Source organism: Equus przewalskii, chromosome 6 (genome assembly GCF_037783145.1).
Source record: "Equus przewalskii isolate Varuska chromosome 6, EquPr2, whole genome shotgun sequence".
NCBI lineage: Eukaryota > Metazoa > Chordata > Mammalia > Perissodactyla > Equidae > Equus > Equus przewalskii.
Genome location: NC_091836.1, coordinates 53,411,240 through 53,434,783, shown reverse-complemented (window position 1 = coordinate 53,434,783; position 23,544 = coordinate 53,411,240). Strand labels below are relative to the sequence as shown.

General features: G+C 41.2%; 1 protein-coding gene and 1 pseudogene across 1 annotated transcript in view; one reads left to right on the top strand and one right to left on the bottom strand.

Annotated features, from left to right (window-relative positions):
- HNRNPM (heterogeneous nuclear ribonucleoprotein M) overlaps positions 1-23,544 on the top strand; it is a 359,069-nt gene that overhangs the window by 6,000 nt on the left and 329,525 nt on the right. The gene's annotated exons all lie outside the window — the stretch shown is intronic.
- LOC139084362 (U6 spliceosomal RNA) lies at positions 1,317-1,416 on the bottom strand (annotated as a pseudogene).

The window sequence follows — 23,544 nt, the reverse complement described above, 5'->3', positions numbered from 1 at the left end:
CCTTTCTTTTTCTGGCATTGTTTGCTTTTATTCTATCTTTAATTTACTCTTGAATACTTGATCCAAATAGACGTTCTATTAAATACCCTCCCTCAGTTTTCCCCAGATACCCCTCCTTGGGCCCCCCATCTTCTGGCTGACTGCTTTCTAGAAGCGGAATGGTCATCACTCTGGGACTTCCTCATAGTTTCTAGTTTTTGGAGCCCACATCTTCTTTGTTCTTAATTTATTCTTTTCTTTTGCTGGGGAATATTCTAAATAGCTCCCCTAAAAAAGCATATTAAAAATAAATTCTGAGTTTTGAATGCCTAAAAATGGTTCTATTCTGCTCTCAACTTAAGTGATAGTTTGGGTAGAGAATTTAAGGTTGGAAGTATCTTTTCCCTAGAACTTTGAAGTCATTATTCAACTGTCTTCTAGCTCCCAGTGTTGTTGAGGAGAAGTCTGGTGCCAGTCTGATTGTTATTCCTTTGTGGGTGACCTCTTTTCTTCACCCTAAAATCCGGTAGAGTCTTCTGTTTTTCCCTATCATTTTGAAATTTCACAGCGATGGGGTTTAGTGAGTGTCTGTTTCATTGAGTGGGTGGGTACTTTCAATTTAGAAATGTTTATCTTGGATCTCTGGTGAGTCCTTTCATATAGTTTCTTTGATAATTGTCTTCCCCTTGTTTTTCTGAACTCTCCTTTTAACTTGTACTGGTTGTTATGGACTGAATTATATCCTCCCAAATTCGTATGTTGAATCCCTAACCCCCTAATACCTCAGAAGGTGACTTATGTGGAGACAGGGCCTTTAAAGAAGTGATTAAGTTAAAATAAGGCCGTTAGGGTGGGTCCTAATCTCATATATCTGGTGTCCTTTTAAGAAGAAGAAATTTGGACACACAGAGAGACACCAGGGGTGCAACCACAGGGAAAGGGCCATGTGAGGACACAGTGAGAAGGCCGCCATCTACAAGCCCAGGAGAGAGGCCTCAGGAGAAACCAAACCTGCCAACACCTTGATCATGGGCTTCTGGGCCCCAGAACTGAGGGAAAATAAATTTCTGCTGTTTAAGCCACCTCGTCTGTGGTGCTTTGTTATGGCAGCGCTAGCAGACTAATACAGGGGTCGAGTTCAAGTGACAAATATAGAAATAAACTTGAATTGGCTAGTTTTCTTTTTTTCCCCCAAGTAATTTTATTGGGATTATAATGGTTTATAACATTGTGTAATTTTGGGTGTACATTATTGTTTATCAATTTCTGAACACACTTCATTGTGCTCACCCCTAGTAATCTAATTTCCATCCATCACCATGCATATGTGCTCCTTTAAAAATATGGAATGCTTCCCGAATTTGTGTGTCATCCTTGCTCAGGGGCCATGCTAATCTTCTCTGTATCGTTTGACTTTGCTAGTTTTTATGAGAAGAATTTATTGGTCACATAACTAAATAGTCAAGGGTGTTAGGCTGGTTTGACTACTGCTGAATTCAAGGGGCCAGCAACATCACCAGGATGCGGCTTCTTTCATCTCTCAGCTCTATGCCCTACCTGTCTGCCTTTATTCACGGGCCTTTGGTGGGGCGGGTCACATGCTCCAAGGTTTAAGTCCATTGGAAACAAAATCTCTGCTTCTTTTTCGGCAGCTCCAGAAAACGTCTCCTAGTCCTTCACTGGCCCCTTTTGAGTCACATGTTCTGAGCCAAATACTGAGACCAGGAAAATGTGGTGCTCTGATTATCTAGTCCTGGGTCACATACTCTCCTTTTGAGCTGGGGGTGTGGAGTCATCCCCATCCAGACTGCATGAGTGAGAATGAGAGTGGGTGATTGTCTCATCAGGGAATAAATATGGGGGAGCTAAGTAACAGTAAATGTTTATACATGCTAGGTTAAATTTTCAAGTTTGATCTTAAATGTCTCTGATAGCAGGAGTATAGCTGCATTCAGTTAACGTAAATCTAGAGTATTAGTTGGAGAATGGTAAGAGGCAGCAAGGATTTTATTTAATTAATATTTAGTGAGCATGCCCTATGTATCTTGGAGGTAAGTGAAGATGAGGACAAAGCACACTTTTATCTTCAATGAGTGTGCGTGTGGTCAGTGATTGTTGCAGCTTTTCCATTTGTGGCCAGGTGGGTCATCCTACAGCACTTTTCCACGACCTCTGTCCCTGTAGTTGGATGGGGAGGTATTTATTACCTTATTTATCAATGCTCTGAGACTCTATGAGAGAGCTCTGAGAAGAGAAACTTATTTCAGAGAGTTTGTCATCACTAGTCCTCATATTCTTAAAATTTTGTACATTCCCATACCCTCTACAGTCAGTGGATGTGCCCACGTGCCTTTCTTTGAATGAGGGCCTTCAAGCTGAAGTTAGGGTAGAGAAAGTAGGACACGTTCTTGTTAGGCAATCTCATAAGATTTCATGAGATTTGAACATCCTGTTTAACTATCCTCGGGAAACCCATTTCTGGGCTTTGTTCCAGGTTCCATCACTGACTCACTGGACAGCCTTTGGCCTGCAATTCATAGCTCATTGCCTCAGTTTCCCCATTTGGGAACAAGCTCCAACCAGACGTGTTTTCTTCTCTAAGATGTTGTGATAAATAATTAGAGTTTTGCTTTTCTTCCCCTCCTAAATTTATTTCTTCCCACAAGCTGGCCTCACTGCCAACTGATCTCAGTTAGAAGGGAGGTAATAATAATAATAATAAATACTCACAACAGTAATAATAGCTTACAGTGGGTGCTTTCTACATGTCAAGAACTCTGCTAAGTAACTGTTTTTGATACTCGCAACAACACTTTGTGGTAAGTGATCTCATCACATTGTCCCCACTTAATGTATGAGGAAAGTGAGGCATAGAGAGACTAATCTGGATTTGCCTCACTCTGGAGCCATTATTCTAACTATCATACACTGCTACCTTTCTGAACAGCAAGAAGTCAAAGGGCTTATGGACCCACACTCTTCTTCTAGCCCAGGACTGCCCACCTTCAGTGGCCAGAGAACTAGAGCCACTTGGGCGATTTGAAAAGAACCTTAGTGGTCACGGAGCCCAACACTCAGCTCACAGGTGAGGAAATGGAAGTAAAGAGACCGAGTGACTTGCTCAAGTTCATACCTAACGGGACCTCTTTGTCAACAATGATTTCAAATATCTTTCAAATGAAAAACAGAGCTCACACGTTGATTGTTAATTAATAAAATAGTTTACTCCTATAACACTGATTTTCAGTGATACATAGAAAATTGGCAAGCACATCTTTCTGAAATGGGTACTTTCCATTTCAGAAACTGCTTATCTCTTTACATCAAAATATTTCATCCAATTTTTAAGCAAAGTTCTGCTAGTGTGCACATGGGCTCATCATTGCTCTTCCACAGTGAATGCTGTTGATGTCATCTGATACCAATAATGTCACCTGATACGGGAATTTTGTCATTAGCTCCTCTATTTTCTCTTTAAGTATCATATTGTTTTTCTGAACTTTGGGGCTGGTTTTAGAAGCTTTTGGAAATATCTGATTTATTAATTTATTTTTATTGTGAGCAGCATAAGTTGAGCCATGGCTCTGTAGATTTTTTCTCTTCTCCAATTACTAGATTAATCAATTTCTTTAAAAACAAGGCCACTGAGCTTTGTTTGAACATGAAACAAGAGTGTCAAATGGCTTTGTACTTAAGAAATTCACTGAGTACTAGCCAGTGCACTGGCTGCTAGAAATGAGGGGGTTGCTCCATCATTAAATCAAATTTTCAGATAGTAATGGTGGTATTTCACATAGGTAACTTTCTTTTTCACCTGCTATGGGAAATTACCATGTTCAGAGATTCACTTATCTCAGTACAGACTCACAGACTATATTTACATTAGCATCCTTTTCACTCTTTATGTTTATGATTTTATTTTGAAATATAGTATTGCTGTTACTATTTTAATCATGACTTTTATACTTGAATGAATCATATTTGAGGCCTTGATCCAATTTCAAATTGGTGGCATAACATAATACCATAGTTAAAGGAAAAATGCTAATTTAAGAAACATGAGCGGTAACATGCAAATGATGTAAAATACTTTATCTAAGACAAACCACCTTTTATTAATTGAATGCTAGCGAGAATAGGCCAATACAGTGCTTTGTAGAGCATGAGCAAGGTTTAAAAATGTAACTGTTTTTGGAAATGATATGAGATTTCTGTGACAATAATAATCAATCCTTCATTTTCAAATCTGCAAAATAATGTAAATTAAAAATTCCACTGCCTTCCCCTGAAATTACCAAGCCATCCGTAGCCAACTTGATAGACTGTTGGCCAATCCCTGTGGCTGGTGGGACCCACTTAGAGAAACAGTGCTCTAAGGGTTTGCTTTCGGAGGATCTATTCGTCTTCTGGGAATTCAACCATAAAAGTTAGGTTCACATACACCAAACATCCTTGTGGTGTTTCACAAAGCCATTTGAATTTGTATCAGAGGGGTCTTGTGCCTGGACTTGAATCTGTGTCTAATATAGAGGTATGAGTGAGAGGTTTAAGTAAAAACTGAAATAGTCCCTTTGTTAGCAGTATTGCCTTTGGTACCCATGTGGACAAGTATAACACTGAAGGAGGACAAAACATTCTCCTCGCATTTGCCTGCCTTGGGCTCCTTGAGGATTCCACAGGACACGGGTCTGCTTTTGTCCTTTGTTATGGACTGAATTGTGTTGCCCCAAAATTCATATGTTGAAGTCTTAACCCCCCCAGTACCTCAGAATATATTTGGAGACAGGGGCTTTAAAGAGTAATTAAATTGAAATGATGTCATTAGGCTGGGTCCTAATCCAATATGACTGGTGCCCTTAGAAGAAGGGGAGATCAGGACACAGACACACGCGGAGGGAAGACCATGTGAAGATATGGTGAGAAGACAGCCATCTCCAAGCTAAGCAGAGAGGTCTCAGATGAAACCCCACCAACACCTTGAATTTAGATTTCTAGGCTCCAGAACCGTGAGAAAATAAATTTCTGTTGTTCAAACCAGCCAGTCTATGGTACTTTGTTATGGCAGCTTTAGCAAACTAATGTACACTTCAAGCATTTCAGTTTGTCAGCAGCCGTGATACCTGGAGGCAGAGGCAGTGTCCAGCTGAGGGGCTCATTGGTGAACCCTGGAGGTAGCGATACGTACCTTCATGCAGCTTCTAAGGCACCAGGGCCTCTGAAGCCAACAGCACCAGAGCACAGCCAGGGCAGAAGATGGACAAATAGAAGATTCATATAGTAGCTGGACAGGGCATCTTCATAAGCATGAAGGAGACACAACCTGGGGAGCTCCAGATACTGGGTAAGGCTTTGTGGGAGGCTAGGACCCTGTATTTGCACATAAGAACAGGATCCTCTAAACGGATTAGGAAATCGTGACTAACAAATGATATATTAAGAAAAGTGGCATCTCAGAGTTGTTAAAAGTTGCACTTATTTGGTGATTGGACCTGTGGCTTTTTTTCTTTCCAAATTGATTCCTAATTATAGTTCGTATTTTGTGTGGCTTTTTGAGTAAAATTGGACTTATTTTTAGGAATCTGTTTATCTCATTTTTTTGCCTTTCTGTTTCCTGTATTCTTTTGTTTTCTTTAAAACTTGTACATACACGTGTGCACATACAAACACATACTCTAAAATATGATGAATGCTTACTAAGTTTTCAACATTGCTGAACACTTTCATACAAAACATCTTAGAAACTGGTATGCTCTCTTCACTCCATTCCGCAAAGTCAAACTGTATACTTGCTTCAAGGTACAGCTCATGATCCTACTTCCTCTCTCAAGGGTCAGGGATGATAGTTATTTATTGAGCACTTAGTGTGTTAAGTGCTTTCTACCTTGAGCTATATGATATTTTCCCCTCTTTCACAGATGAGGAAACTCATTTATAGACTGGTTGTAAATTTTCTAGGGTCACACTGCTGAACAACTCTCCATTGTACTGTTAGATACCTTTCTAATTTTTCCAAGTTGGTAAGTGATGAAATTAGGATTTTAAAAAATAGCTAACATTTATTGAGCTTACTCTGTGCCAGGGCCTGTGCTAAATGTCTTCCAGGGTTTATTTCATATAATTTTGACAACCCAATGAGGTCTTGTATCTCTTATACAGACAAGGAGACTAAGGTTCAGAAACCTTAAGTAAATTGCCTAAGATGACACCAGCAAGTGGTGGAATTGGGATTCAAACTCAGACCTCTCTGACACAACAGTTCATGTCCCCTAACCCTAACCTGAAATGATATTTTCTTTACTCTGATTTCCTATGTTATTTGCATACATACCATCTGTTTTTCCCCTGCATTTTTCAAAATTTTCTCATTTAGATTGTTGCTTGTTCAAAGCTGAAGTAGGCAATCATTTTGTTCTGTCCCCTGCAGAGTATCTAACAAAGTGCTGGGTCCACACCTATCTCTCAATACACGTGCACTGGATGAATGAATGGTTGGGTGGGTGCATGCATGGATTGGTGGCTGGAACTCTTTTTGTCAGTGGATCTGGCAAGGCTTGCCAGACGTCAGTGAAATTTCTCAGATGCCCATGGCTACTGCAGAAAATCTAGTGATTCTCACTAGACGGGGCAGGAGTCTGAGAGCCATGGGGAAGTGTTATGGCCCAGAATGTGTCTAATTTGGTGAATGTTCTACGTGCATTTGGAAAGAATGCATACTCTCCCAGTTGCTGGGTGAAGAGTTCTGTGGCTCTCAATTAATTCTAGTGGGTTACTAGGGTTTTTCAGATCTTCTGTATTCCTGCTGATTCTTGTCTGCTTGTTCTGTAGTTACTGAGGGAAGGATGCTGAAATCTCCAGCTATGACTATGGATTTGTCTATTTCCTCCATTAGGTTTGGTCAGTTTTTACTTTCTATATTTTGAAGCTCTTCTATTACATGCATGTACATTTATGCAATTTACAATCGGTATGTCTTCCTGAGGAACTGACCCTAGTATCATTATGAAACATCCCTCTTCATTTCTTGCAAAACTTTTTGCCTTGCAGTCTATTTTGTCTGATAGTAAGACAGCCACACCGGTTGCATGTTCTATTTTTTCCATCCTTTTATTTTCAACCTACTTATGCCTTTATGTTTAAAGTGAGTTTCTTACAAAATTCATACAGTTGAGTTGTGCTTTTTTTTTTTTTTAATCTTGTCTAACAGTTGGTCTCTTTTTATTGGGGTGTTTATTTCATTTACATTTTGTGTGTGCGTGTGAGGAAGATTAGCCCTAAGCTAACCACTGTTGTAAATCTTCCTTTTTTTTTTTTTCCTCCCTAAAGCCCCAGTACATAGTTGTATATGCTAGTTGTAAATCATTCCAGTTCTTCTATGTGGGATGCTGCCACAGTATTGCTTGATGAGTGGTGTGTAGGTCTATGCCCAGGATCTGAACTGGCGAACCCCAGGCCGCCGAAGCAGAGCGCGAGAACTTAACCACTCAGCCACGGAGCTGGCCCCTTATTTCACCAACATTTAATGTAATTATTGATAGTTTAATGTCTTCCAGCTTGTTATTTGTTATCTATTTGTCTCCTCTGTTTTTTGCTCTTCTGTTGCTCCTTTCTTCTTTTGGGATAATTGAATATTTTTTAATATTCCATTTAATTTTCTTTACTGGCTTCTTAGCTATACCTAATTTGATTTACTTCATTTCATTTTTTGTGGCTGTTCTGGCATGGCAATATATCCTGAACTTATCAAAAGCTGTTTAAGTCAACATTGTACCCCTTCACATTTTCGACCCCTCTCTTTATACCTTACCCTTCACATTCCATACCTGACTCTTTCTACTGCACAAATATAATAGTTTTTACAACTGTGTTGTTCCATTTACCTACTCTGCCTATCCTTTGTTGTATTGCTGTCATGATTTTTAGTTATATACATATTATAAATGTCTCCTTACAATGTTATTATTGTCACTTTTAATAGTTGAGTTTTAAGGAAATTACAAGAATAAAAAAATAGTATTTTATATTTACCTACAATTTTTTTTTTTTTTTTGAGGAAGATTAGCCCTGAGCTAACTGCTGCAAATCCTCCTCTTTTTGCTGAGGAAGACTGGCTCTGAGCTAACATCCATGCCCATCTTCCTCTACTTTATATGTGGGACGCCTACCACAGCATAGCTTGCCAAGCGGCGCCGTGTCCACACCCGGGATCCGAACCAGCAAACCCCGGGCCGCCCAAGCGGAATGTGCAAACTTAACCACTGCGCCACCGGGCCGGCCGCCCCACAATTTCTCATGTTCTTCTTCTCTTTCTGTAGAAGCAAGTTTCCATTTAGTAGCATTTCCTTCAGCCTGAGAACACCCTTTCATGTTCTTCGTAATGCGGGTGTACTGGTGACAAATGCTCTCAGCTAACTTTTATCTGAAAATATTTTTATTTCGTCCTCATTTTTTAAGCCTCTTTTCACTGCCTGTGTATTAGAGGTTGGGAAGAATGGTTTTGGACTAAAATTTGTAGGGAACTTTTCTTCTAAGACTGTATTTGCTCAATACGTCGACTAAAAAGCAAATTACAAACAGTCCCAATAGTGAGAACTAATGATTTTGAGAGAGCACTAAGGCTATCTGGTAAAGGGTTGCTCTTGATGTGGAGAAATGGTAAGTAATCTTTTAGATAGAAGGCTAACAGCTCTGCCTGTACAAATGTCTGCTTTAAAACCAAGGGGCCTTTATTGTAAAACGCTTTGGGCAAATGAAGCCTTTGACAAAGGTGTGTCTCTTCCACAAATCACGTGAAAGGTGACATGCCAGATGTGGTCTCAGACCACATAAGACACATCTGTAGGAAGAAGTATCAACACATGAAAACCCTATTCTCTGTCTATACGCCTCTTTCTTTAAGATTTATTACAGTATCGGCTGTTCTTTCGTAAGTATTTATTAATCACTGCAGGAGGTGTTGGGGGATATAAACTGAGCAGGCATTGCAGCTGTTCTGCGGGAACCTGTTGGCTAGCTGGGGACACAAGTCATGAACACAGGGTGGCTTGCACAAGAACTATGGCCCAGCACTCAGACACGTTGACAAGGGCATCATGCTATGCAGGACCTAAAGGCCCAAGTAATTTGGGATTTGAGGAAAAGGGGTCAGCATTGATGTTATTATGGAAAACATTTCTGGAAGAGTTAGATTTTGATACATACCTTGAAGAAGATGGAAGCTGTGGATTAGAGAAGAGAAATGATGGAATTAGAAGAAAGAAATGTTGGGGAAAGGAATAAAAGAATAAAACACTAAAATGGACTTGGCAAAACATTTGTTTGGCTAGAACATAGGCAGCATGATAGGAAATAAATATGAGATTACAGAGGAATAGGCTGTGGGGAGGTGTGGGCTGCATGGAGTTGAGACATGCCTGGGGAGTCTTGACTACAAATTCAGAGGTTATAATTTGATATGACAGGTAAAAGGGAGGGATTAAATGGAAAATTGCCATGTGAAAAGTAGACTTTGAGAAGGGACTTTCTGGCACAAAGGGATAAAGGAGCAAAGCTTAGAGCCACTGGAGGTTGGAGACCAGTTAGGAACCTGTGGTCATTTTAGAGCAGTGCTGTCCAATAGAAATATAATACAAGCCACGTAGGGAATTGCAAATTTTCTTATAGTCACATTGAAAAAGTAAAAGTGAAATTAATTTAAATAATATACTTTATTTGTCCTGATATATTGAAAATATGACAATTGAACATGTAAGCAATATTTGAGTTATTAATGAACTATTTAACGGTTTTTTCATACTGAGTGTTTGACTTCCAGTGTGCATTTATACTTAGCGCACATCTCAATTCGGATGTAAAATTTTCACGGGGAACACTTGATCTGTATTGAGATTTCATAAAAGTTACAGTTGAAAAAGTCAATTCACATACTCAAGTTGTTTCAAACATACTTTAAACATTTCCTAACAACTGAATTGAATATCAGCTATTAAGTTGAAATTAATTAAAACCAAATAAAATTGAAACATTCAGTTACTCCATTGTACTAGCCGTATTTTAAGTGCCCAATGGCCTCATGTGGCTAGTGGCTGCTCTATTGGAGAGCTCAGGCGTGGGTGCTTGTCCTGGAGAGACAGCTAGGAGCTTGAGGTGAGGGAGTTTCCATAGGAATTGTGTGGATCTTGATGCACTAAAGAGCAGAGGGAGCAAATAATTTTCTTTGTTCCAAGAGAGAGAATAAAGATGGCCTCCTTGTGTCTAAAAATCTCACATCATAAGTTCCCTGAAGACAGGGACACACAATTCTGCTCACTCTTCTTTTCTTCCTCACCCAGCACAGTGCCAGATACATGGTAAGTGCCGATTAAACACTAACTAAGGAAACCACTCCAACTCAAGTCTTGAATTCTTTTCATCCTTCTCAGAACACAATGTTTTGTTCATATTTGTCTGAATTTACAAGTCCCTGTTCACCTTCTAGTCGTTGTCTAGTCTGATCACAAGGAGGGGACAAGGAAGCGAGTGTCTGTCTGCTTCCCGGGGGCCCTGAGTTAGAGAATGTTGAGCAGAGATTCAGAAGAGCAGGCTGAGCAGAGCTTAATCTGGATATTCTCTTCTTTTTCTTCCCTTCTTCCCTTCCTACTCCTGTTTTATTATTTTTTAAAGATTGGCACCTGAGCTAACATCTATTGCCAATCTTCTTTTTCCTCCTTCTTCTCCCCAAAGCTCCCCCAGTACATAGTTGTATATTTTTAGTTGTGGGTCCTTCTGGTTGTGCCATGTGGGACACCGCCTCAGCATGGTCTGATGAGCGGTGCCATGTCCGTCCCCAGGATCCGAACAGGCAAAACCCTGGGGCAGGAAAGTGGAGCATGGGAACTTAACCACTTGGTCACAGGGCCAGCCCCACCTACTCCTGGTTTTTTTCCCTTCCCTTGTGTAAGGATTAATCTCAGAAATGAACACAGAAAGTTATTCCACAGTACTGTAAAAATCGGGGGATTTCTGATCTCAAGTCCCTGCAGAAGGTGCCCCTGACTCTCGTTGCAGTGAAGACAAGGGTGAGTGACAGGCCCTAACACCACCTGCCAGGCCGTTCCCATCACTGTTGGGCCCAATTCAATGACTGTGCTACTTGGGGCCTCACTAACTGGTTTCAAAAGAAATCTTCATGTGTGAGATATATTTTTTTACACTTTTTTTTAGTGGAGTTGTGGATTTACAGAATAATTGAACAGATAGTACATAGAATTCCCTGTACCCACCTCCCCCATTCCCTCACCCCTGGCACAGTTTCCTCTATTCACATATTGTGTTAGCGTGGTACAGTTGTTAAAATCTAGCAATACTAATAAACCAATATTAATACATTATTCTTCACTAAAGTTTGCTCTGGGGTTCATTCTTTCTGTCGCACATTCTAACAGTTTAACAAGTGCATAATGACGTGCAGCCACCACTACAGGATCACACAGAATAGTTTCACTGCCTTTCAAGTCCCCTATGCTTCACTCCCTTAAGAATCAAAAGGACAATAATATTTGATGACGTGAAAATGATGTGAAATTCAAATTGTGATGTCCATAAGTACAGTTTTATCGGGCCGCAGTCACACGGGTTTGCTTATGTGTTGTCTGCGGCTGCTTTTGCTCCACAGCAGGGTCCAGTACTTGCAACAGGGACATCTGGCCTGCAAAGCTGGAAATAGTTGCTATCTGGCCTTTTACGGAAGAAGTTTGCTGACCCCTGGCCTAGAGGATAAGTTCTGGCAAGTTTGAATGGTCACCTCTTAGCACTTATCAAGGGGATCTGAACTTAGGTTTCTATTCTAATCTGACTGGTTTAAGAAAGAAGGTGTCCTCTCTGGAGTGTTAACAATTGGTCGGGGACCAATAGAGACCCTAGAACCCCTTCTGTTATTTTGCTGATGAATCTTTATCACTTATATCTTGACTTTTAAAAAATCTCTGACAAGAGATGTGCAGTTGATATGTTCATAAATCATAAAACTGTAGATCAAAGAATTCATTCATTTGCTCGTATATTGTCCCTGTCTCCCTCCAACACACGTTCACTTAGTGTTTGCTTTTGGTTGTGTGCAGTCCTGGTTAGCAGAGATTTAAAAAGCAGCCCCAGTCTTTAGGGAGGGCAGAATCGAGTGTGGATGACAGACAGACGGAACAACAACTACACACAGGATGTACACAGCATGAGTGCGGTCATAAGCCTCAGGCGCCAATAACAGAATCATTGGCCCAAGAATCAAAGCACCACCAATCATTCATTTAACAAATGTTTACAAGGTAAGACAGATCTAAAAACCTTTAAGTCTAGCTTATATTTATCAGAAATCTAGGAGGGATTTTTGAGGCCATCTGATGCAATCCTCTTATGGGATGAAAAATCTTGGCTACAGTTTCTTGGCAAGTGCCGTTTACATTAAAGTGGTCCATCTCCACTGATAGGAAACTCCTAGATTAATTTATGTCTAATGTTAGACAATTATAAATGTTGATTGCTATGCTTTATCTGAGGGAAACTGTGCCTCTCCGTAGAAATTATAAATTTTGGAGCTGAAAAGTACCTGCTAGAAAAATCTAAACTCATTCTTTTCATGAGACAGAAGAAGGTATTAACATTCACTGAAATACAAGCTTTAGGAGGATAGGGATTTGGTCTTTTGCTCGCCACTTTATTTGTAGCATTTACCCTATAATAGACTTTGGCACGTTATAGGCATTAAGTGGGTGTGTGAATGATGAATAATAGTAGTTATTATATGCTGAGCATAGAGTATGTATCAAGCTCTTTATATAAAGTATCCCATTTCTTTCTTACAATAAGATGAGAGTATTTATTAATTTCCATCCTACTGGTGGGTCATCTGATGCTTAAAGAACTTGCGGAGGCTAACAGACTTAAGTGGTGAAGCTTAGGTTAAAGCTTTCTTTATACCTTCTTGTGGCCAGTTGTCATTCTTGCCTGTACTCTGGAGACTTAGGGTGTGTGGGCAGTCTACAGGCTTGTCTTTCTTGGCACAGGAGGGACACAGGACAAAGGCAGGCAAAGACACATTGAGGAAATAGTCAAGCAAAGGTTGAACAATCTTTGTGGCACCATTGAGCCCTGGGGTACTCCATGGGGACCATTTGTAAGCATGCCACATATAGTAAGGATGGTAACACAGCTGACCTATTCCTTATTTGCTCTCAGATCCGTCCTCTGCCTTCCCCCTGCCCTTTTAGGTATCATAGAGAACTACATTTCACAAACTCCCTAGTCGATTGGATTATAGGTGGTGAGGCCAATAGGATGCACTGGCAGAGTTGAGCAGAAGCCAAGATAATTCTGCCTCTCCTAATCTGCCTTGGGTGGCACTTCCAGCCGTGGCTGTCTTCTCTGAGCCCTACCTTCTGCAAGATTGCCTCTCACTTTCATCGCACCACTGACAGGCAGCTCCCACAGGGGTTCCAGCTCCAGGCAGACAGTGCCAGTATCCAGTTCTGACAAAGCCGTCTTCTCCATCTGTCCAGCCAAGCCTAGGGATGGAGCAGCATCCAGCTGTTGCTAATCACAGGGTGGCCTCACCGTTTCACGTCTGGCTTCTAAGCTCTTTTATCTTTTGTGTAACCAATTCCTTATATCAAATTCCCTCTGTTGAAAGACGTAGAGTTGTTTCTGTTCCCTGACTGAATGGACCTGATTGATACATGCTTAAGTCCTCAAGTTTCAAGGTCTTAGAACCATACAGATTCATTTTTCTTGTGCTTGAAGTTCTACTGGGTGTTCACTGGGCAACCTTCCACATGATTCAGGGCCCATGGTCCCTCTCTTTTGTGACTCTGCCTTTCTCCAGGGCCTTGGAGCCCTCCCATGGACACTCTGATGGCAGAGCAGAGAGTCAACAATCACACTTGGGAGTGTTTTATGGGCCAATCTTGGAAGTGGCATATAACACTGCTATCCACAATTCACTCACCAGAACTTCGAGGGAGATCGATAAACGTATTCTTGCTGTGGGTCCTGGAGGAGAAGAAGAAAGGTTAGGCAATCAGCTGGCCAGTCTTTCCCACATTGGGATGCTGAGAATCTGGTTGAGTTGGCCTGTGTGTGCACAGATTGCCCTCCACTTCTCAGCTCTCCCATTCAGTCTTCCCATCTTGCCTTGTACATGCATAGTTCAGTTGAAAGACCCTTATTGAAACCTAGTGTGAGATGATGCCTAGTATCTGGGGGTAGGGATGAAGTGTATACGAATATGTTCCTAACCAACCAGTCAGACCACAACACATCCCTTCAGATCCCAGAAATTGGTACCAGGAAGTAGCCATGGGCAGACTGGTAATAGCTGAATATTGTTTCATTCACTCCACCAGTGAGGGGAAGACTTTGCTCCCCTGTACACTGATGTGGTGTATCCTTTGCTACTCAAACAGTGGATCCTATCAATCAGCAGCATCAGCAACATCTCAGAGTTTGTTAGAAATGCAGAATTTCAGGACCCAGCCCAGCTTTACTGAATCAGAACCTGCAATTTAACAAGATCCCTAGGTTATTTGTATGCACACTAAAGTTTGGGAAGCACTATGAAATTCATAAAGTTAATACTTTGCTCAGCTGGTATCACAGGCTTCTACGTGGGACAGGCTGTGCTGTTTCCAGGTGTAGGGAAATCTTGTCTGAGCTCCCATGGAGTGAACTCATCCTGCTTTCCCTCTTAGATGAGCTAAGAAATTGGACTGCTAGAACATGTTCTTGCTATTTCTAAGAATGACAGAAAGATGAAAGAAAGAAAGAAAATGAATGAAAGGAAGAAAAGAAAGAAGAAAGAAAGAAAGGAGGGAGGAAGGAACAAGGGAAAGAAGAAAGGCTAAGTTGACCTACCTAGATTGGGCGCTGGGTCAGAAATGCCCGGAGAGTCCAGGGATGGAACTCACTGGGAAGCTGCTCAGCTCTGAGGCCAAGCCTTCCTCCAAAGCTAGTGCATATGAGTAACTATGCATAACTATGCATGAGTAACTTAAAACTCCCTATCTCTTGTCAGATTTGGGCCAACTCTTAGCAATCTCTGAAACAGTCAAACTCTGATTTTAATTCCTTCTTGCCTTCTCTGCCTGCATGCAAATTCCTATTTATCCTTAAAAGTGAGCTTAAGTGCCAACTTTTCTGTGATTCCTTCAATCCAAAGCTTACCCCAGGCCTTCAATGCCCTTCTAGACTGACCTTCCAGGGCATGAAGCTATGCTCATTCTTCCACTGCCAGCCTCCTCTTATAATCCAGGCTGGCTTCTTACCCTCTCCCCTCCTCCCGAGGAGTAAGGTGCCAGCTAGATCATCAGGTAAATGTATCACACTTGGGTACTGTGAGGAGCGCATAAGAGCGGTTCAGCTGTTTTGACAGAGGCCTCCTGGAGTCCTTAAGGAAGTCCAGAAAGTACTTGAAGAAAGGCTTCCATCCAAGTAGAGAGAAGCAGTGGGAAGAGAAGCAGAGAATTTCTTTCTTGTGCTGCTGGGGGACAGCCCCATTCTCTGCTTGTACACAGGGCTTTGTTAAGTACAAAATTAATTTGGCAAAGATAGGCTCTTTCTTAGGCTAGGTGTCCCTCAGGCAACAAAAGGCAATACATTTAACCTATGACTACGTACGTGAACGGTGAGGAGATCTCTAAAAAACAGTAGCTCTTGACCCAGGGGATGGGTGGGGTGAGGCAGCTGCGTGTGCACGTGTGGGTGTGTGCTCACAAGGGTGTGTATTCCAAATCTTATGGGCTAAGCAGAGGGACAAATAAGCTTATGTATTTTGAGAAAGATGCCTTGGTGTTTCTAATTCACTTACCTGTTGATAACTGCCTTGAATAAATGTTTCGTTCCTGGATTCCTACAGCAAACATTCTGAGGTGCTGCACACACACAGATTAACAACATAGTCCCTCCCGTCTAAGTGCTTATAGTCCTGCTTGCTCGGACCTCACCCATTTATGAGTTAATCCAATCCTGGCCTGGCCTGTTCTACCCGACTCCTACCCTGGGAGGGCTCTGCACCCCCCCTCCCCTTTTTTAAAACAATTAGTAGACTTTGTTTTCTTGAGCAGTTTTAGGTTTACAGAAAAATTGAGCAGAAAGTACAGTATAGTTCCCAAATACTCCTCCCTCCCCACCCAGTTTCTCCTATTATTAACATCTTGTATTAGTGTCGTACATTTGTTACAGGTGATGAGTCAATATTGATACATTATTGTTAACTCAAGTCCAGAGTTTACATTACGGTTCATTCTTGGTGTACATTCTATGGGTTTAGACAAAAGTAGAATGACATATATCTACCATTATCGCATCATATAGAATAGTGTCACTGCCCTAAAAATCCCCGGTCTGCAGCCCCTTTTGCTCATCCATCTTGCTGTTCCTGGGCCCGCCTCCTCTTCCCACATGATAGTAAGGGAAGGTTCCACTCCCTGGGATTGAAAGGAAGGGGCAGCATATATTCAGGTTACCTTGCCCCACCCTCGACGTTGGCTGACTTCCTCCCAGACATCTCTAAATCTCCACCAAACTGGACAGGAAATTCACTCTACCCACCGAGTGCAAAGATCGAAAGGAGGTGAGAAGAGGCTGTGTCTCTAGGCTCAGAAAGTTACAAGGAATCCAGCCGGCTAACAGGGCAATTTAATTTCCTGCCGAGGAGCCTCAGGGAATTTCCCAAGAAATTCTGGGATTTTAGAAACGACTTTCTTTAATCTTGATGACTCATTCCTCCTGAGCCAACCCCAGTCCTTTAATGGAGCGTTTTGCAGATGTAATTTTAGTGGTTCTACGATGTGTCTAATGAAGTGATAATTTACGGACGCACAGGGTATACGAGGCAGCAGGGAGCCCAGTTTATCGAGTTCAGACGTGAAGCCAAGTCATCAACCCGATTTAGAAGCTGCCCCTTTTCCAGGCCCCACTGGCTGCCGCAGGTTGCATCCTGGGAAACCTGTGGCTGGGAAGGACCCTAACAATCTATTTCATATTTTCTCTTTAAAATCATTGTTCCAGGAAGGCAGCAGGGCAGATGGTAGTCATTCCACTTTGCAAGATTATATCTGAATCTGCTGGCAGTTCTGTTGTGGTTGGGAGCTGTGATGTCCCCCCTTAGAAGGACACTAATCTTTGGAAGGCAATAAAAAAGTAAGATTCCTCATGGCTGCAGGGCCACTCCAAGTGACAGTCCAGGAGGCCAGGACTGTCCCCAGTTCTCTTCCAAGAGCTCCTGGGGATGCTCCTCCCCCATTCCAGATTCCAATGAGCTGCCATCTGATCCCGGCTGGCTTATGCTCCTGGCAGCAGGTACTCCCCCCATCATGGAACTCGTCATAACCCATTGCCACTGTCTCCCTTCTTGTCCATAGGCCCCATGGACCGTGAGGTCCTTATGTACTCACTGAGGTCTGGACAGCCCCTACAACAATGTCGGCAAAGCTTACAGGTAGCTGAACATATGAATGAACCGAATGGTCATGGTGGCTCTTTATCTCCATTGACGGTGCCTCTCTCCGAGTTAGAAAGCAGAAGCCTCAGTGCTGTTCACTTCCTCCCTCTTCAGCACGTGGTCATTCCATTTGGTCACCATTCCTAAGCCCTATCAGTTTTAATCCTAAAACTTCTCTGGAATCCTCTTCATTTCTTTGTCCCTACCTGAATTATGACTTTGAGCATCTCTTGTCAGGGTTGCCAGATAAAATACAGGATGCGGAGGTGTATTTGAATATCCAAAGAACAGCAAATAATTTTTTTAGTACATGAAATATGTCTCAAATGTTGCATGGGACATACGCTAAAAAACTACGTGAATTTCAAATGTAATCCAGTGGTCCTGTGTTTTTAGAAGTTTTTTATTGTGATAAAATATATACACAATTTATCCTTTTAGCCATTTTCAAGTATGCAGTTCAAAGGCTTTAAGTACACTCACAGTGTTGTGCATCCATCACCACTATCTGTTTCCAGAACTTTTTTTTTATCATCTCAAACTGAAACTATACTCATTATAAAATGACTCCTCATTCTCCCCTCCCAACATCTAGTAACATCTATGTACTTTCCGTCCCTACGAATTGGCCTATTCTAGGTACCTCATGTAAATGGAGTTGTCATTTTGTGTCTGGCTTATTTCACTTAGCATAATATTTTCAAGGTTCATTGATGTTGTAGTGTGTATCAGAATTTCATTCCTCTTTAAGGCTGTATAATATTCCACTGTATATATATATATATATATATATATATATATGTACATACCACATTTTGTTTATCCATTCATCTATTGATGGACATTTGGGTTGTTCCACCTTTTGGCTATTGTGAATAATGCTACAATGAACAGTGGTGTATAAGTATCCGAGTCCCTTCTTTTAATCCTTTTGAGTACATACTCAGCAGTGGAATTGCTGAATCATGGGGTAATTCTATGTTTAACTTTTTGAGGAACCATCAAACTCTTTCCACGGCAGCCATATCATTTTATATTCCCACCAGTGTACACAAGGTGTCTAAAATCTCCACATTGTTACCAACACTTGTTATTTTCTGTGCTTAAAAAAATTTTCTTATAGGGGCCGTCCCGGTGGCTTAGTGGTTAAGTTCACACGCTTTGCTTCGGCAGCCCGGGGTTCGCGTGTTCAGATCCCTCGTGTGGATCTACACACTGCTGGTCAAGCCATGCTTGGCGGTGTCCCACGTACAAAATGGAGGAAGATTGGCACAGGTGTTAGCTTAGGGCCAATCTTCCTCGGCAAAAAATTTTTTTATAATCCTATAGTGTGAAATTTCATTGTATTTTTCATTTCATTTTATTATTATTGTTTAAACTGTAGTAAGGACATTTAACATGAGATCTACTCTCAAAGAATGTTTACGTGCAGGACAGAGTATTTGTTAACAACACGCACAGTGTTCCAGCAGGTCTCTAGAACTTCTTCTTGCATAACTGAAACTTTATACCTGTTGAATAGCAACTCCTCATTTTCCTCGCCCCCAGCCCCTGGCAAGCACCATTCTACTCCCTGTTTCTACGAGTTCGACTGTTTTAGATACCTCATGTAAGCAGAATCATGCAGTATGTATCCTGTGACAGCTTATTTCACTTTATCTGATGTCCTCAAGGTTCATCCATGTTGTCACATATTGCAGAATTTCCTACCTTCCTTTTTAAAGACTGAATAACATTCTGGTGTGTGTGTGTAGAAATATATATATACACCATATTTTCTTTATTTATTCATCTATCATGGACTTTTAGGTGCTTTCCCCACATCTTGGCTATTGTGAATAATGCTAAGTGAACATGGGAAGGCTAATATCTCTTTAAGATCTTGCTTTCAATTCTTTTGGATAAACACCTAGAAGTAGGATTCCTGGATCATATGGTAGTTCTATTTTTATTTTTTTGAGGACTCTCCATACTATTTTCCATAGCTGTTGCACCATTTTACATTCCCACCAACGGTGTACAAGGGTTTCAATTTCTTCACATCCTCACCAACACTTATTATTATTATTATTATTATTTTTGATAATGGCCATCCTAACAGGGGTGAGGTGATATCTCATTGTGGTTTTGATTTGCATTTCCCTGACGATTAATGATATTGAGTATCTTTTCATGTGCCTGTTGGCCATTTGTAAGTCTTCTTTGGAGAAATGTCTATTCAAGCCTTTGCTCATTTTTTTTTTTTGAGGAAGATTAGCTCTGAGCTAAAATCTGCTGCCAATCCTCCTCTTTTTTTGCTGAGGAAGATTGGCCCTGAGCTAATATCTGTGCCCATCTTCCTCTACTTGGTATGTGGAACACCTGCCACAGCATGGCTTGATGAGCAATGCGTACGTCTGTGCCTAGGATCTAAACTGGCGAACCCTGGGCTACCGAAGCAAAGGGCGTGAACTTAACTGCTGCGCCACTGGGCCGGCCCCCTTTACCCATTTTTACATCAAGCTATTTGTTTCTTTGCTATTGAGTTGTAGGATTTCTTTATATATTTTGGATATTAAACCCTTATCAGATATATGGCTTGAAAATATTTTCTCCCATTCCACATGTTGCCTTTTTATGCTTTATTGTGGTTTAATTTGCATTTCCCTAATACCTAGTGATGTTGAGCAGCTTTGTATGTACTTATTGCCTATTTATTTATCTTTGGAGAAATGTCTATTCAAGTCGTTTGCCCATTTTTGAATTGGGTTATTTTTTTGTTGTCAAGTTGTAGGCATTCTTTATATATTCTGGAAATTGATCCTTGATACCATATATCAGATATGTAATTTGCAAGTATTTTCTCCCACTCTCTGGGTTGTCTTTTCAGGGGTGCTGTATTTTTATTGGCTAAATCTGGCAACTATGCGTGTGAGAGTCCCTCTACACCAGTCGTTCTCAACCAGGGGTGATTTTGCCCCACAGGGACATTTGGCAATGTCTGGAGACATTTTTGGATGTCACAACTAAGGAAGCAGTGCTACTGACATCAAGAGGATAGGGGCCAGGGATGCTGCTAAACATCTGACAATGCCAAGACAGCCCTTGGTAACAAGAACCGTCTAGTTCAAGATGTCAGTGGTGCTGAACTTGAGAAACTTTGTACACTGCTGCTTTTCAGCTCGTCGCCTTCCAGGATCCTTGGAAATGGTGATGACACTGCTCTTGGAGCTTCTCTCAGTGTCTCTGAGCCTCAGTTCTGCCGCTATTGGTAGAGAAGGGGAAACTGGCAGCGGAAGGAACCAGATCACAGTCTGGGGTGTGGACAGATTTTTGGGACCCCTCTCCCTGGTGGAACAGATGAATCTAACAAGCACACTGCATGGGCTTTAAGTTGGTATGATAAAATCCATGCTGTATCGTGAAGCAGCCATTATCAACCTGTGTCAAAAGGAATTTGCAACTCCACACCTCATGACTGAAGATGCCAGCTGGACAGATCCACAGCAGGAAGAGAGAAAAGACTACCTCGCTCTTGCATTTCCCAGCTGCGTTTCTTACAGATTGAGGGAATAATTCACGACCCTTGTCTTTGCCTCCCTCCACACACGGATAATACCAGCATCTCTGAATTTGTTTGATGTATAACCAAGAAATTCTTATTTAGGTTACCTTAGATGTATAATTTAGAGAAAATCCCAGATGTACTCTATTCCCTTTTATTGAAATCTATTTGTAGGGTTTTTTTTCTTTTCCTCTTTCCTACACAAACACTGTTTTGTGAAAGAGATATAAGCTGCATTTAAACTTACATACCTTGGAGTGGTCCCATCAGCGCACTCTGTTGAACCATTTTCCTGGGGTTCAAACTCCTCACGTTGATTATTGAATAACTCCCTCACTGCTATCACTTAGACTCTTTATTTCAGTCGACAGGGGTGGATAGAAAAATGCCCTGCTCACCTGTTCCATGGAGACACGATAGCCATGAACTTATTACCTCAATTCTCAGGGAGCAGATCAAGTCCCACTTCCGATATGAAGCATCCTAGACAATATAAGTATTTGTTAAGCACCTACTCTAGGCACCAGGTACTGTCCTAGGCACTTTGACAAACATTCTCGCATTTAATCCTCACAGTGATCTCGGGAAGAAGGCATCATTTCCCTTTTATACATAAACAGATTAACTTTTAGAAAGGTTGTGACTTTGTTAAGTGCTTCTTAGGTTGGAATTTATTTTTTCACCTGTGTATCCCCCATGCCTAGCTCATAGATTGAGGAATAGTAGAAACATAATAAATTCATCAGACAGATGAAAATTAACACAACAACCAAGAGGAGGAGCTGGGGTTTGCCTTCCCAGATTAATTGTAGGGTCTCTGAGAGCCAGGATCATTTGCTATAATTTTTTAATAGTACCTTGAGTACTTAGCATACTAAGAATATAATGAGTGTTCTATAAATACTTGGTCTTTGAACTAAAGTGAACTGAGTACCATTTTTGGAGCAAATACATTTCTTTGGAACCTGAATGTTTGTCTTGTATGGAGCTTCCATGGATTCATAGAATCCCAGAGCTGGGATACACCTTGGAAGTTAAATAGTACAACATCCAGCCCAATGGCAGGATAGCCTCTTTAGCAGTGGTTCTCAAACTGTGGTCCCTGGATTAGCAACATCAGCAGTACCTGGGAATTTGTTAGAAAAGCAAATTGTCTTGCCCCACCCTAGACCTGCTGAATCAGAAGCTCTGGGCTGGAGCTGAGCAATCTGTGAGTTAACAAGCTTTCCAGGTGTTTCTGATGCAGAGAAAGTTTGAGAACTGCTCTGTTGCAATCCTAATGGTGTCATCTCCTCTTTCTTAGACATGCACACTGATGGGTTTCACCATATTATCAGATTGTCCGTTCCGTTTTCATGTCATTTTAATTGCTAGAAAGTTTCTCCTGATTTTGAGCCAAAATCTGCAGCAGTTCCCACACGTTGGCCCGCTTCTGTATTCTGAAGCTAGACAGAATGAGGATTAATATACTAGAGTTTTCTCTGTATAGATAAAGATAGGCATTCTTTATGAAGTACATACAAATATGGCATGAGAGAGGTGGGGGTTGGGTGGACAGCAACAGCTCAAGCTGCAGCTCATCATGGATGATTTGGAAATTGGCCCAAGCCCCTGAGGACGGCTGGGACCAGATCAAGGCTCCAGATCACAGTGAGGGTTAAGTTACTGGCCTCAGAGCCTTTTCCTCCTCATTCACCTCCACTTGGTTTGGGTCTCTCTCTAACAAAGCAGTTGATAGCGATCTCTCAAGGGGATTTCCCCACCACCTGCCACAAACATGATGTGACTGACGCTTGATCGTTCATAAATGGGGGCTTCAACTTCAAGCAGCCCAAAGAAACTTGTCATGATGCTCTTCACCTCTGGTTTTTATAGAATTTTGTATTCTTAATTCTGAAAGACTCTCAGGGATCGTCTAGTACATCTTATAAATGTGAAACAGGGGCCCAGGTGGCCAAAGAAGCCCTCGACCCTGGGATATCTGGCTCCAATCAGTTTTATTTCCTGCTATGAAGGCTATCACTATCAAGATTATTTTAAATGGTTTTGTTGAGATATAATCAATACACCATATAATTCACTCATTTAAAAGGTACTAGTCAATGGTTTTTGACATATTACGTTATTAATTTAAAAAATTGTGGTAAATACATATAAGAAAATTTGACATTTTAACCATTTTTCCTTGTACTGTTCAGTGATGTTAATTACATTTACGATGTGTGCAGCCATGACAGTTATCAATTTCCAAAACATTTTTATCACCCTAAACAGAAACTCTATAACCATTAAGGAATAACTCCCCATTCCCTCTCTCTCCAGCTCCGGGAACCTCTGATCTAAATTTGTCTCTGTGAATTTGCCTATTCTAGATATTTCGTATTAATGTATCATACAATATTTGTCCTTTAGTGTCTGGCTTTTTCACTTATAGTATTTTCAAGGTTTATCCATGTTGCATATGTATCAAAACTTTATTTCTTTTTATGGCTGAATAATGTTCCATTGTATATATATACACCATGTTTTGTTTATTCATTCATTTGTTGATGGACAC